Here is a 15585-nt window from a genome sequence, read left to right as displayed (position 1 = left end):
GTTTGCTTCTTACTCTTCCAAGAGATCAAGTTTCCTCCGAGGTGAACACAATACCTCAAGGTGGATTGTCTGTCTGAAGGAGAACCTGCTTTGTCAGCATCTGAATAGCTAGACACCTTTGCATTCCCTTTATTTGTGTATAATAAACCTCTTCCTTGTGCTTTTTTGATATATCGAAGAATCCTGATAACTGCATCCCAATGGGAGTCACAAGGAGAGTCAAGGATTTGACTTGCCACGCTAACTGCAAAAGAGATGTTTGGTCTTGTCGTAGTAAGATAGTTGAACTTTCCAACTAGCCGGTGATAACGACCAGTGTCTGCCAATGGCTCCCCCTGTCCAGGTAACAACTTAACATTTAGGATCCATAGGTATATCAATAGGTTTACATCCCAACATACCTGTCTCATCTAGGATATCCAGTGCATCCTTCCTCTGGCAAATGGAAATACCCTGCCTAGACTGTGCCACTTCGATCCCTAAGAAATATCGAAGTCTGCCAAGATCTTTGGTCTGAAACTGATTGAATAAGTACTTCTTTAACTGATCAATCCCACTTTGATCGTTGCCAGTAAGAATGATGTCATCAACATAGACCAGGATATAAATGCACTGGCCAGAAGAGTTATGCCTATAGGAGACAGAATGATCGGCTTTACTTCTGGTTAAGCCAAAGAATTGAACAACAGAACTAAAGCGACTAAACCAGGCCCGAGGTGACAGCTTCAGGCTATATAAAGATTTACGAAGCTTACATACCATTCTAGAATTCTCCTTCTGAGCAACAAAACCTGGTGCTTGCTCCGTATATACTTCCTCTTGCAAGTCACCATGTAAGAAGACATTTTTAATATCAAGTTGTAGAAGGGGCCATTGATGAATGACAGCAAGTGCAAGAAACAGACGCGCAGAGGCCATCTTGACATTAGGAGAAAAAGTATCCCCATAATCAAGACCAAATATCTGAGTGTATCCTTTGGCCACCAAACGAGCTTTGAGGCGATCAATAGTGCCATCAGGACCAACTTTGACTGTGAATACCCATTGATAACCAACAACTGACTTTCCGAGAGGAGCACGAACAAGATCCCATGTGTCATTGGAGTGAAGTGCTTGCATTTCATCAATCATCGCCTGGCGCCAACCCGGATGAGATAGTGCTTCACCTGTGGTTTTAGGAATAGAAACAGACGAAATACTAGAAACAAAAGTAAAATACGGTGAAGAAAGTCTATCATAACTCAAGAAACTGTAAAGTGGATGAGGGTTGCGAGTGGATTGAATACCTTTGCAAAGGGCAATGGGAGCAATATCTGATGGAGGATCTGGAGGGGAAGAGTTGACAGGAGAAGGCGGTGAGTCAGTAAGGGTCAAGTCCGCTGGAGAGGCTGTCTGATTACGGTGATAGGCGAGAAAAATACGGTCCTCTGGATGAAGGCAAGGGGCAGCTCCTCTGGGAAAGAGTCACCTGCAACTGGTAAAGACAAGTCAAGACAAGGAACAGGGAGAACCTGATCAACCTGTGTCATCTGAGACGGGATAGAATGAAAATGTTGTTGATCAAGGAAAGTAACATTAGCCGAAACAATATAACGCTTGAGATCATGAACAAAGTAGGTACAAAGTAGCAACGATACTCCTTGTGAAAACGAGTATATCCAAGGAAAATATACTTGAAGACTTTGGATGTTAATTTATCTTTTCCTAGAGTAAGATCATGAACAAAGTAGGTACATCCAAACACATGTGGCGGCAGAGGATAGGAAGGTGCTCCTGGAAATAATACACTATGTGGAATTTCATTATTGAGCACGGAAGAGAGGATGCGATTGATGAGAAAGCAAGAGGTGATTATAGCATCTGCCCAAAAGCGAAGTGGAAAATTCATTTGAATAAGTAGGGTACGTGCAGTTTCAACCAAATGTCTATTTTTACGTTCAACCACTCCATTTTGTTGTGGAGTGTGTGGACAAGTGGTCTGGTGTAACGTCTCACGTTTCTCCAAAAAATTAGAAAATTCAAGACACATACTCTTTTGCATTATCACTGCGCAAGATTTGAATAGAAGCACCAAATTGAGTATTTATCTCAGCACAAATTTTTTGATAAATTGAAAATAATTCATAACGATTTTTCATTGAATAAACCCAAGTATAACAAGAGAAATCATCAATTACAAAATGCTGAAAACCCAAAACAGACATTGTTCGACTCCAACCCCAAATATCATAATGGACAATAGAAAAAGGAGCATCAGCTCTTTTATTGACTCTATTAGCAAAGTTGGAGCAAGTGTGCTTTCCTTGTTGACACGACTGACCGTTTAAAGACTTAAGACTGGATAATAAAGGAACCATATGCTGAAGCTTGGAGAGACTTGGATGACCTAGTCGGCTGTGAATAAGCTCAGGAGACTCTGTGAGAGAACACGCTACTGGAGAAGGTGGTGCAATCAGATAGTAAAGACCTCGTGACTCAATGCCCGCTCTTCCCTGTACTCGGATCCTGCATAGAAAAAGATTGTTTAAAGAAGGTAACTGTACATGAAAGAGAATGAATCAACTGGCTAACAAAGATTAAATTAGAGGGAATGCCAGGTATATAATAAACAGAGTTCAAAGTTAAAAAGGGAGTTAGGTTGGCTTCCTCAATTCCATGAGCAGGAGCCTCAGTGCCATCAGCTAGAGTGACAGAGGGTAGGTTTTTAGAATAAGAAAATGAAGTGAAGAGATCCTTATTACCATAAAGGTGATGAGTAGCACCTGAGTCTATTAACCAGGGTCGAAGAGATGATTGAGAAAGACAAGCAACATGATTACCAGTGTCTTGAGTAGGATGCTGAGAAGAAACCTTCTTTAGCCTCATAGTTGGCACTTGAAAAAGTTACCGATCCAGTAGAAGGTGGTGTAGCATCAGTCTGAGCAAAGTTGACAGTCGGTGGCTTCAAATGAGGGTACTTCTTATAGCAGCGTTCTTCAAAATGTCCAAGATTCTGGCAATAATTGCAACGAGGCCTCTGTTCGCGCCCACCTTGTCCACGGCCACGTCCACGACCGCGTCCATTGTTCCAATTGGAATCATTGGCACAAGAAAAGAATGCAGTGGAATCGGTAGCTGGCACATGTGTGGGAGCTGTTGATTTATCCTTAAGATTTAGAAGGCGCTGGAAAGTGTGTGATAGGCTAGGAGTCTCTGCATTGGTTAGAATATTCTCACGAACACTTTCTAACTCTTCTGAAAGACTGGAGAGGGTCACGACCATAAAGAAATGCTCCACTTGCTTCTTGTATGTAGAGGCATCTGCTGCATGAGGTAACATAGCTAAGAATTCTTGCATCAAAGAACGAATCTTACCAATATAAGTCTCCATTCGAGATTCTGGTGATTTGTGCAATTCCATTATCTGAGAAACAATGGAATAAAGCTGCTAAATGTCATTGGTGTAGAGGTTTTTAGTGTCATAGCAGGTCTCAAAAGGGATGAAAATGTCTATAATTGTCGGATCAATGGACTGCCAAAGGATATTTAGCAATTGAGCATCAACCTTTTCCCATTTAGATGTCTGTTCCTTTGAAATATTGGCAGACTTAGTCGTGAGATGTTTTCCGTATCCCTGACCAGTAAACCAAATCTTAACTGAGGTAGACCAGGTCTTGTAAGTAGTAGATCCGGTCAGTTTCATCGTTGTAATGGATAGGGTAGTATTGGAGATAACGGTAGCAATGTTTTTGGACGGATTACTTGAGCCCCACAAAAATAAAAGAGATGAGCAGATAAAAGCAAGAAACAACAAACTCACAAGAAATCGCGCAAAAATAATTAAAAAGATGTCTAAACAGCGTGTTTTTCGCCGATATCTTAATGGATGAGACCCACAACGAACAGAGACCAGATCTGGAAAGAGGAGAGAAGGCGAGCTGTTCTGTCTTGGAATGGCCGGAATAAGACGCGTGAACAGTACTTGTACGGACAACGTGAACAGTACTTGTACGGACGACGTGAACAGTACCTGTACGACGCGTGATGAACAATGTCTGTACGGACGGAGGGAACGGTGCTTGTCCGGACGCGGCGAACAGTGTCACGCGAACAGTAACGTCAATGACGTAGGGATGCACGACGTAGAGGAAGGAGAGAACGCCTAAGCAGTGGGCTTAGGTTAGGGTTTTAGCGGAAACGAAAGTTCCCAGAACAAAGAGCTTTGGTACCAAATTAGAATGTATGAATGTATTGTATTCAATTGTATGTAGAACTGTACAAAAGTCCTCTATTTAAAGAGGTTAGAAGACCTAATGGGCCAAGCCCAAATAACTTGCTAAAATAACAGAGTAATAAATATACAATACTATTTAATACAATATTATTTCTAACAAGTACCAATGGGAGTAGTTGACACAAGAAGTAGAATGAAATAGAAATAAAAAAAAGGTTAACAATAAAATAAGGATAGATCAAACCTGATTTAGAAGACTAGCTTTGATACCAAATGATATAAATCTCACCAAGAATTGTGATACCCAAGACCAATTAGTTAGGATCGTTTCTATAATCAAGAATTTAAACAAGAAATAAAGAACCTTGACTCGTTATCTATGGAAGATAAGAACCAAAGGTATAAGAAGGATAAAGACACACTCAAGAAAGAAGAAGTTGAGTGATAAGTCTGGTTTGAATGCCACAAGAACAAGGTTCTTGATAAGTTCAGAGTTCTAGATATAAACCAAAGGGAAGAAACTTCTCTATTGATATTATAACTTCAAAGTCGGTTTACAAAGGCCCTAATCCCTCCTATTTATACTAAAAACATCATTCCAAGAATAGGGAAAAACACATAACTTGGGAAAAGACATATCACTTGGGGAAAAGACATATCATTTGGGAAAAGACACGTCCCTTGGAAAAATACACATCAATTTAGGAAAAGACAAAATAAAGCCACTAAATTATTATTACATTGATAATATCAAGTTAAGCTTTTATCGTTTTGATGCTAATAATTCCACTCATCCTCCCTTGAATTGATGGCATTGACTAAATTGTGATTAAGATTTGATTTGGACTTGATGTCTTCATGATTAGTCCACAGTTCTTGAATCAGTCCACTAAGAGCTTCCTTAAACTTCTTGGCCTTTGATCTTGTGATTGGCCTATTTGACAACTGTAATGGATCATTTTGTGTTATCTCTTTATTCATATCACCTTCCCCCGTGAAAATAAAAAAAAAGATTCACCTTATCTTTAAGGTGGGGGTCAACAAGCTAAAATCCTCCCCCAAGGTCCCATGCTTGAAACGTACAGACCAACGTATGTATGAGACATAATAATCTTCACTCCAATTGAAATTCTCTTCTTTAGCTTCCATGACAATGAGCGACAAATCAAGGTGACCTTAGCATTATAACATGCATTAAAGAGCTCCGTATCATTTGCAACAACATCCCTTTCCCTTGCCTTCTCTTTGTTTGTGCTCGTGTACGAATGTAAGTGACGCCATACATTGACGTTATCATTGTTTGCTTCCCTAATTTTCAATCCACCTGGTTAACTTTAGGTCTTGCATGACGAGTAAAATTGCAAGATCTTCCTAAACATCCTATATTGAGGCTTCAATAGCTACCTTAGACAATCCTTCTGATGCAGTATTGACAACCTCTATACAACATTTAGCCAAATTAATTTGTACATGAATATGCTTTCTTGGACCTGTTCAAGGATTTTGTTTCCTTCAAATCAATTCACCAGTATATTTTCTCCACATCTGAGAAGTCCATCCTTCTAGAGGATCTCTATATAATCCATAGCTAATTGGTTGAGTCTTCAAACAATGATCATCGAGCTCTTTTGCAGCACCATAAAGTTGGATTTGATTATGAACCTTGATTTTGAATATGAAAAGTATTGATGGCATTTCCAAGTGGGATTTTGAACTTCTTCATAACTATTTCAAGGTTTTTTAAACAATGGTATCTGCTATCCTTCTGAAGGTGTTGTTGCTCTTATAGTATCATTAACTAATATTCCTGTAGAACCAACCTCTGGGTTAAATCCATAATAGTAAAAACTATCCTCGAAGAAATCTTCAGGATTTTGAATTTCATTGGTGAGGCTCCCCTCAAGTTCTGTTATCACTTTGATACTCAAAGAGCACTGAGCAATGCAAGAGCTCCTTTTTTCTAATCTGTTGATATGCTCGCATATATTTGCCAAAAAATGATGACACGGAATATGGGTTAATTTTTTTTATTGGCCTCGTAATAGGAATGGAAACCTCATCCCATATTCTAGTATTCCTAAGTAGTTGGTGACTATGAAGCACCGATACTCCTTAAATTTTTTTTCCAACGTATCGGATACGCGTATCGGAAACGTATCGGACACATATTATATGATAATCAACATCCTGTATCATCGAGAACGTATCACAAACGACGTATCAGTGCTTCATACTTGGTGAAGCCCGGTAGAATGAAGCTTTCCCCAACCCATTGGACTCATGAGGAGCATGTTAGTCTCCGCCTTCATAAGAAGCATTGTTTCTTGGAGGAGAATGCACCCAACATGAACATCTATTCTGATATCCTATGTAGCACTGATACGATATGCGACACGTGACACGACACGACACTCCAATACGTCAATCCTAAAAAATTATGGATTTCGACACGTTGGACACGTTTTAATATTAAATAATATTTTTAATTTATATAGTGTATATTTCATTTAATATTTAATAATTTAACAAAAAAATGAAACTAAATTAATAATACACATCAACACGTTATAAAGATGGAAGCTTTAATAAAAAAAATAAGAACTGGGATGAGAAAGAGATATAATATCAGATAGAGAGATCAAATCATATTAGAGAGAGATCAGAGAGAAGGAGATACAACAAGAGCGTGATAGGAATTGACAACAATGATGCTGAGATGATCTCTTATCTACTTAAGGGGAAAAAAGACAAAAAAAATAAAATTGATATGATCAGGTGGAAGCTTTATTAATATATTTTAATTTTTAAACAAATTTTTTTTTTTTATAAAAAAAAATAAAAATAAATTACGAAAATGCCATTTGACCGTGTCGGACACGGTCAAATTCGCGTGTCGGAATGGTCAACGTGTCGGAAAAAGTTGACCGCGTGTCCGACACCGTGTCGGAGCGTTCGCGTGTCGGAATGGTCAACGTGTCGGAAAAAGTTGACCGCGTGTCCGACACCGTGTCGGAGCGTGTCGCCGTGTCGGACACGACTCTCTCTGTTTTTACAAGTGTCCGTGCTTCCTTGCTGATATCCATCATTGGAGTTGTCGAAGGTACCTTCCTTATGTATCCCATGAATGAAATTCTTCACATCCAGATCGCCACTTGAAATTATAGGGATAAAAAGGTAGAAGATTGAATAATATAGTATATTGATGTGTTGTGAAGTGATTACAACAGACAAGGCACTAATTCCTATTTAAACTAAATAGGGGAATCCTAAAATAAGAAAACAAATAATGAAATATAAGAAAAATAGGGAAACTAATTCTAAGATATCCTCTAGGATACTCTAAACTATATTATTATGTAATCTTGTTATTATACAGTATCTTCTTGATAGTCTAACACTCTCCCTCGTGCTAAAGCTTACTAAGCTTTATGCTTGTTACAATAAACCTTTTAAAAAGAAAATTAACCAAATAATATAATTTGGGCTTCATAAAAGGTGGGTGGAAAGGCAACGGGAGGATGTTGGAGATGTTAGAGAGATAAAATTGCTAGGAACGTGACTCAAAAAGATGGCTGGAATGAGCATTAGTCTAAAGAACTTGTTTAAATATTTGAGAATAATGAATTGTGTATTCAACTTTACAAAGGGGTATAATATATAGACAATCTAATGGGCTTAAAGGATAACACTCAAATCCTAATAAAATAAGGTAACTAATATCTACAAATAATTACAATAATAATTAAAGATAATTGCAACATTTCCAACACTCCCTTTCAAGTTGATGCATATAAATTCTATGCTCCAAGCTTGCTACAGATATAATATAGTCATGCACTTCTAAGAGTATTGATGAAAATATCTGTAAGATGATAATTGGAATTGACAAATATTGTCTCGATCTTTCCATATTGAATCTTTTCTCGAATTAAGTGGCAATTAATTTCAATATGCTTGGTCCTCTCATGAAAGACCAGGTTACAAGATATGTGTAACGCAACTTGATTGTCACAAATGAGTCTTATAGGCCATTGTTCGCAGAGGTGTAGTTCCTTAATCAATTACCTTAACCAGATGAGCTCGCAAGTTGCAATTCCCATTGCCTGCAGTTGACCTAGTTACCATGGTTTGCTTCTTACACTTTCAAGAAATCAAATTTTCTCCAATGAGGATGCAGTACCCCAAAGTTGAGCGTCTGTCTAAGGGGGATCCTGCCTAATTAGCATTTGAATAGCTGCCCACCTCAATATGCCCTTATCTTTGTATAATAAGCCTTTTCCTGGTGCTCTTTGGTTATATTGGAGAATCCTAACAACTTCATCCCAATGATAGTCACAAGAGAAATCAAGGAATTGACTTGTCACACGAACTACGAAAAAGATGTCTGTTCTTGTCACAGTAAGATAATTCAATTTTTCAACCAATCTGCAATAACGGCCAATATCTGACAGTGGATCCCCCTGTCTGGGTAAGAGCTTAACATTAGGATCCATGGGTGTATCGATGGCTTACACCCCAACATACCAGTCTCCTCTAAGATATTCATGGCATACTTTCTCTGACAAATGGGAATGCCCTGTCTAGTTGTGTCACTTCCATCTCTAAGATATCCATGGGTGTATATGACTTACGCCCCAACATACCAGTCTTCTCTAAGATGCAAATGGCATACTTTTTCTGATAAATGGAAATGCCCTGTCTGGTTGTGCCACTTTGATCCCTAAGAAGTAATGAAGCTTGCCAAGGTCTTTAGTCTTAAATTGATTGAACAGGTACCACTTTAATTAATCAACCCCATTTGGACCGTTGCTAGTAATAATGATGTCATCAACATAGACTAGGAAGTAGATGCATTGATAACAAGAGCTATGCCGATAGAAAACAGAGTGATCAGCTTCACTTTGGGTTAAATTGAAGGCTTGAGAAGCGGAATTGAAATTGACTAAACCAAGCCCGGAAGGATTGCTTCAAACCATATAAGGATTTACGGAGCTTGCATACCATCCCAAACTCATTATACTCTTTTTTTCTCATGCTTTTTCATTGCGAAACTGAGTGGATGTTTTCCATCTACTGCCACAATATTCCCTTGGTTTCTCCTCACCTTTTGGGTTTTGACCGCCTCCTCGTCAACAACATGCTTCTTCTCTATGGTCTTCGTTTCTTGCTTTCCTTCCATGGTCTCCATCTTCTCCAGTACGAAATTTCTAGCTTTGGAAACTCTAGTTCTGCTTCCTTATCTCGAACGTATCAGTACAGATCAAACTTTGATTCTAATTGCTTGAGCACTGACGTCACGAAATCCCTCCAACTCGTATTCGGGTTGCACTTGCACCATACCATCACAGGTACCAAATACGAGCACATCTTTTCAGTGCCTTCACCACTTTAGGAATCTTCTCTGCTTTATGTGTTCCTTCTGCATCGAAGTGCTGCACAATTTTGATCAGCCACCAGTAGGCATCTCCTTCAAACTATGGAATAATCTCTAAATCTGATACCACAAATCTCAATTCGAGAGCTTTGATACCAATTGTAAGGAACTGAGTAGATTGTGAGCGAGAAGTGAGAAGATAGAAAGAAACGTGTATATGATATTTGTATAACTGATATCATGAGAGAATAGTAACAGAAATGTGATTTCAGTATAATGAATGTTGTGGATTTAGCAAGTGTACTAGTCACACAAGTAATAAAATGATGAGTAAAGATCGTTCCCACGAGGATTTGGTTTCAAACACCGACTAACCATATATACTTAAGTTGAATCAAATAAAATATGATTGATTGCATTGATTTCTTGTCACCAGAAACTTAGTTGAATTGTATTAAAACTTAATAAACAAATAAAACTGTGAATTATACCCTAAACAAGTAGTCAGATATCAATTTCCCTCAAGTATGAAGAGTTATCTCCCATGTGATGTTAATCTACATTTTTCTTATCATCAAGATGTAATCCCTTACTACCCTGATTGATACATTAATCAGAAACTCCAATCCCTTGGTGATTCCCTTCTTAATACATGCATTAAATACTAAGATCTTAAGATCACATCAGAATCCTAGCATCAATCCCTTGACTACTGGAACACTGATGATGAAGTTGTCAATTACAGAAACAATGTAAACATGTCTGTTCTACACTATTCCCTTGATAGAAAGAATTAATCAAGGCAACTTCATACAATCACATAAGAGATAAACAAAATATTCAATTAACCATTCATAAATTCACACTTGAGTTCCATTGAATCAGACTACAAAGGACTTTACTCAGACATAATTGAAATATAAACAAGAGAAGAAGAAAGATCAAACTCCATTGTCATGATAGTTGAGTCTTCAATCTTCAAGTACAATTACATAGAATGAACTAACTAATACAAGAACTAATCCTAAAGAATTTGGAAAGTCAGAGAAAATGAAGTGTCAGATCAGAGGATCTAAGATATGATAGATTATGAGAGAATGTGAAGGCCCTTGCCTTTTATGGAGTTACAAAATACAACTGAATAACAACTAAAAACGGACATGGGCGCTAAAACGTTTATTATTGGGCGTTTTAGCGTCCATGTTTGACGAGTGCCCAACTGCTTTTAACTGATTCCAACGCTAAAACGTTTGACTTGGACGTTTTAACGTTTGAGACCAGAATCTTTTGCCACATCAGAGCGCTAAAACGTTTGATCAGGAAGTTTTAGCGCCCAAGACCATAAACTTTTCCAAGAGCAGAGCGCTAAAACGTTAATGTTGGAAGTTTTAGCGCTCAACACCAGCAACTTTTGTCTTCAGTTTGCAGCAGCGCGCTAAAACGTTCTGTGTGGACGTTTTAGCGCTCAACACTTGAGCATTCTCCCTTTCTTCAGAATCTTCTTCCTTATCTCTGCTGCTCCTTGAGCTTCATTTCCCTCCAAGACAATGTAAATTTTCAATAAAGCTTTCAGAACTTGTACTTGAGGGATTTCCATGACATTACCCTATTTTCCATTCATTTAATCACACAAATTGATACTAATTCATGCTTAAAAACGTGATGAACTAGTGTTTTATCACAATTCCTAGATTTGGACATTGTTGTCCTCAGTAATGAACTTACAACAGAGAAGGATTCAAGATTCTTTACAGATGAAACTCATAGGGATGCACTTCAATTAACAAAAGATCACCTTTCATGATACAAACTTATAACCTTGCAATCTCTTATTTCTTATGACTTGCCCAACATCATATGTGACTTTTCAACAGATTAGTGAGGATGATATACAGAGACTTCCAAACAACAACACCCACTCACTAGGAACTTCTCAAAATTTATGAGAATTTAACTCTCTTGCACTCTAGTGTTCAAGGATGCACTTGTCACTAACTTTTCACTGCACTCAAACTGCCATAGGCTTGCTCATCTTCTCACTTTCCACAGTAATAATGATCTATAAAGCAGATCAAGAAGGTCTTGGTGTGATTAGTAATGAGGCTTGGTATGTGGCTTGACTAGAGGTAATGATTTATGTTAAGGGGAGGTTCAGATTCAGATAAGAGGGGAGATCACAATATTTATCAAATTCTTCCTAATTTTCCCAACTTTCTTCCTTTTCATTCCTTGTGCTTTTCTTTTGAACCTTTCTTCCTGACACTTTGTGTTTTTAACATTTTTTTCTTTTTCTTCTTTCTTTTCTTTTCAGACACTTTGTGTCTTTAATACTTCCCTCTGTCTCTTCTAGACACTTTGTGTCTCATACCTTTTCCTTTCTTTTCTTTCCTTCTTTCCCTATATTTCCAACACTTGGGCATTCACTTATTGCAAAAACACTTTTCTCCCCACAGAACACTCCATCCATTATCACTTATCTGAAATTTTTAATCTGAAGGATTGGGATAAATGTGGTTCTTGGTTTTATAAACAACAGGCTAGGCTCAAGGGTTTTATGCAATGTACACATTAAGGGTTGGCCATTTGACTTTTCGGTTCAAGAAGGAAATGCCTCTTTCATTTCTACCCTACACATCATCAACCATTTCAAGCAAGAAACAAAGCAAGTTCTAGAGTTACTCATGCAGTGAAGTGCTCTCTGAACAAATTTTTTTTTTTTTTTTCTGTATAGGCTCAATTTCCTCACAGTTCAGAGTGCATGCTTGACTTTCTCTCTATGCATCAAAACTAATCTCTCTACTCTTACACATTGAATGAGTCATGCAATCATTTCATTTACTCAACATGCAAGGCATAAGATTGTATCCTTAATGTGATCAATCATCTAAAATTTTGATCAGTCAAATCCTCATGAAATTCATATTAAAACTGAAATCCAAATTCTGAATCACAGCTAACATCTAAATTACACTAATATCTAAATTACACTAAAAACTTAGAAAAGAAAAAAAATTGAGATGTTTCCCTGTTTTGGCTCATCAATTTGTATGACATCTCCATGAAATCTGCATGCCATTCAATCATACCCTAATTCCCAGATTTAAACGTTGCTGTCCCCAACAACTAATTTAAATCTAAAACGGCAATTGATCACTGAAACACATTCATATATATCGCAAAGTGCATCAGTCAAAACAGTGAATATCTCAATGTACTAAACCAACTTACATAAGAAAATTAATAACAAAATGTAACTAATGTAAACCAAAATAAAACAATATAAACAAAAATAGAAAAACATCAGGAGTCTATGTGAGACTCCGAATCCTCCTCATCAGAGGCAAGAAGATCTGATCCTGGATCATCAGCAGGTAGTGGGGTGTACTCGGCATCTGCAGCCCGATCCTCATCCATAGCAGAAGCATCTCCAGCAGTCTGATCAGCAGCAGTCTGAGCATCAGCAGTGGCATCGGCAGCGGTCGATGTACCAGCACCCATGGCAGCCACCGTAGCCTCATACCTATCAGCACGCTCCTCAAAGTATGCTGTGGCAGCTGCCTCAAATTCATCCTCCTCCTCAGAATGAGGGTAATCCGCAGGCTGAAATGCAGCTGGCTCTATGCCCTGGGCTTCACAGAGATCTGTCAACATCTTAATCATATGGGTCTGAAATGAACTTTGGCTCGTCTGCATGAACTTGAGACGACGACGTAAAAATCCCAGACGAACCTCAGTGTTGACCATCCACTGCTCCCCTGATTGCACCTTCCGTTCGAACTCAGACTCTGCCTCAGTTATGTTTTTCCTGCCTGGTGTCAGACCTGTAGCAGCTGCTCCTCCTATCCGAAGCTGGTTCCTGATGAGCTTGGCATCAATGGCAGGGTGCAATTTAACCTGCACCCATTATCAGTAATATCAACACCAGCTCTCTTACACAGATGCTGGATCAAAGAACGTGACCCAGTGCAGCAGAACTGCTATCAGAATGGGCCATGTCATAGATGCTGTCCTGAAGAAGGATTGGAAGCTCCACTTTCTTCCCTGTCATGATAGTGTGGATTAGCACAGCTCTCATCAGAATTACCTTCGCTTGGTTGGAGGAGGGCATGACATTGGAGACCACGAAATGGAACCAAACCCTGGCCTCTCCATTAAGTTGCCTCAACCAAAGCAACTTAGGATTTACCTCATCCTTCATCATCTTCCATTTTTCATTGGGCTTGGCTATGGTTTGCAACACAGGCTCAGCTGCCCCCAACTTCGTCCAAGTCTCAAAATCTGGGTGGCTTCTCCTTGGTGGTATGTCAATGTTGGCCCAGTTTTTCTTGAACACACAATCTTGGTTCTGAATATAATCACAATAAGTGATTTTCAGAAGCTTCTGAATGGTGTGGGCATCATATTTCACCTTCTTCCCTCTCACCCTGCTGGAAAAATGTCTCTGACCACCCTCATCGCCATTATAGGCATTAGCATAAAATTCCCGACATATGGCTTGGCTGCTACCGTCCAATATTTCCCCAAAAGTAACCCATTCCCTCTTCCTCAGCTGGGACTGAAAGTCAGGGTACTCGTCCTTATCTAGGAGGAATTTTCTTTCCCGAACTAATGGCTTGGAAGAGGTCTTGGTATTGAAGCAGACCTCGTGATCAGCACTCTTCCACAGTCGGGTATCAAAGGTAGGAGGAGGTGGTGTAGGCTCGGATGCCTGAGGCACCCTGTACCTCTTCTTGCCTGATTTCTTTGGTGGTGGGGTAGACATGATCCTGAAATATCAAAAAAATAAGTCAGTATATCGTTCAAAACATATGAGAGCTCATGGATCCAATTCCCAGATTTAAATTTGAAGAAGTGATGGAATTAGATCCAAAATCATGTAAGTAAACACCCCCCACAATGCCAAACTCAGAAGCCTAAATCATGTATGCAGCATGGCCTGGGCGCTAAAACGGTCAAACTGAGCGTTTTAGCGTCCTGGCCTTATGCGTGTTATAAAATGGTCGAGCGCTAAAACGTGGAGTGGCCAGCGTTTTAGCGCCCTTGCTTTTCTGGGTCAGGCATTTTGTCGAACACCTTGTGTGTGTGTGCAACATGCAATAGGTGTGAAATGAATGGAGATCTCTCTCAACCCCAAAAAATGGAAAAAACAGCAGTATCCCACATATATGAACATACATTTAACAATTACAAACATGTAATGACATATATAGTTCATGGAATCAAATTATGGGAACCCTAGATGATATGAAATAAAAACAAAAATAATACAAAAAGATGGAGAGGGAAGAGATGATGATACATACTTGATGTGAATAAGAGCATGGTAATGTAGAAGATAAATCCAGAAATTCGACAATAACAGGAGGGAAGAGCAAATGAAGTATGGAGAGAATGAATGTGTAAGAGTGTGAGAGAAGTGAGGGAAAAACCGTGTATTTCAAAATAAATGACGAGGCGCTAAAATGTTTAACCAAACGATATAGCGCCCAGGACCAGAAAAATGTGCACATGGTTGTGTGCAGCACCGCGCTAAAACGGTCCACAAGAACGTTTTAGCGTGCTGGGCCAGAGTGCTTGCAATCTGGTGCATTGGGGAGCGCTAAAACGGTCAGGTAGAATGTTTTAGTGCTCTGGGCCAGAGTTTTACATTGTGATGCAACTCTAGACCGCTAAAACGGCCAGAATGGAAGTTTTAGCGCCCAACACTTGTCAAAAAATTTTTTCTTAATTTTTTCTAAAACTTTTCCTCCTTCTCATTTATTTTATTTTATTTTATTTTTTATTTGTTATTATATTAATTATCACATACTTGATATAGTGGGTTGCCTCCCACTCAGCGCGTGTTTAACATCACGAGCCTGACGGTTCTTATCTATTTTACCTCCAACAGAGCAACTGAAATAAGTTGCCTGTCCACAACACTTCCAATGTAAAGTTTCAATCTCTGTCCGTTCACAGTAAAACTTCGGTCAGAATCCCAAGAACAAATTTCCACCGC

This window comes from Gastrolobium bilobum, unplaced genomic scaffold (genome assembly GCF_033153095.1).
Source record: "Gastrolobium bilobum isolate Gb01-03AN ecotype WA unplaced genomic scaffold, APGP_CSIRO_Gbil_v1 utg73085, whole genome shotgun sequence".
Lineage (NCBI taxonomy): Eukaryota > Viridiplantae > Streptophyta > Magnoliopsida > Fabales > Fabaceae > Gastrolobium > Gastrolobium bilobum.
This window is presented reverse-complemented; position numbering follows the sequence as displayed.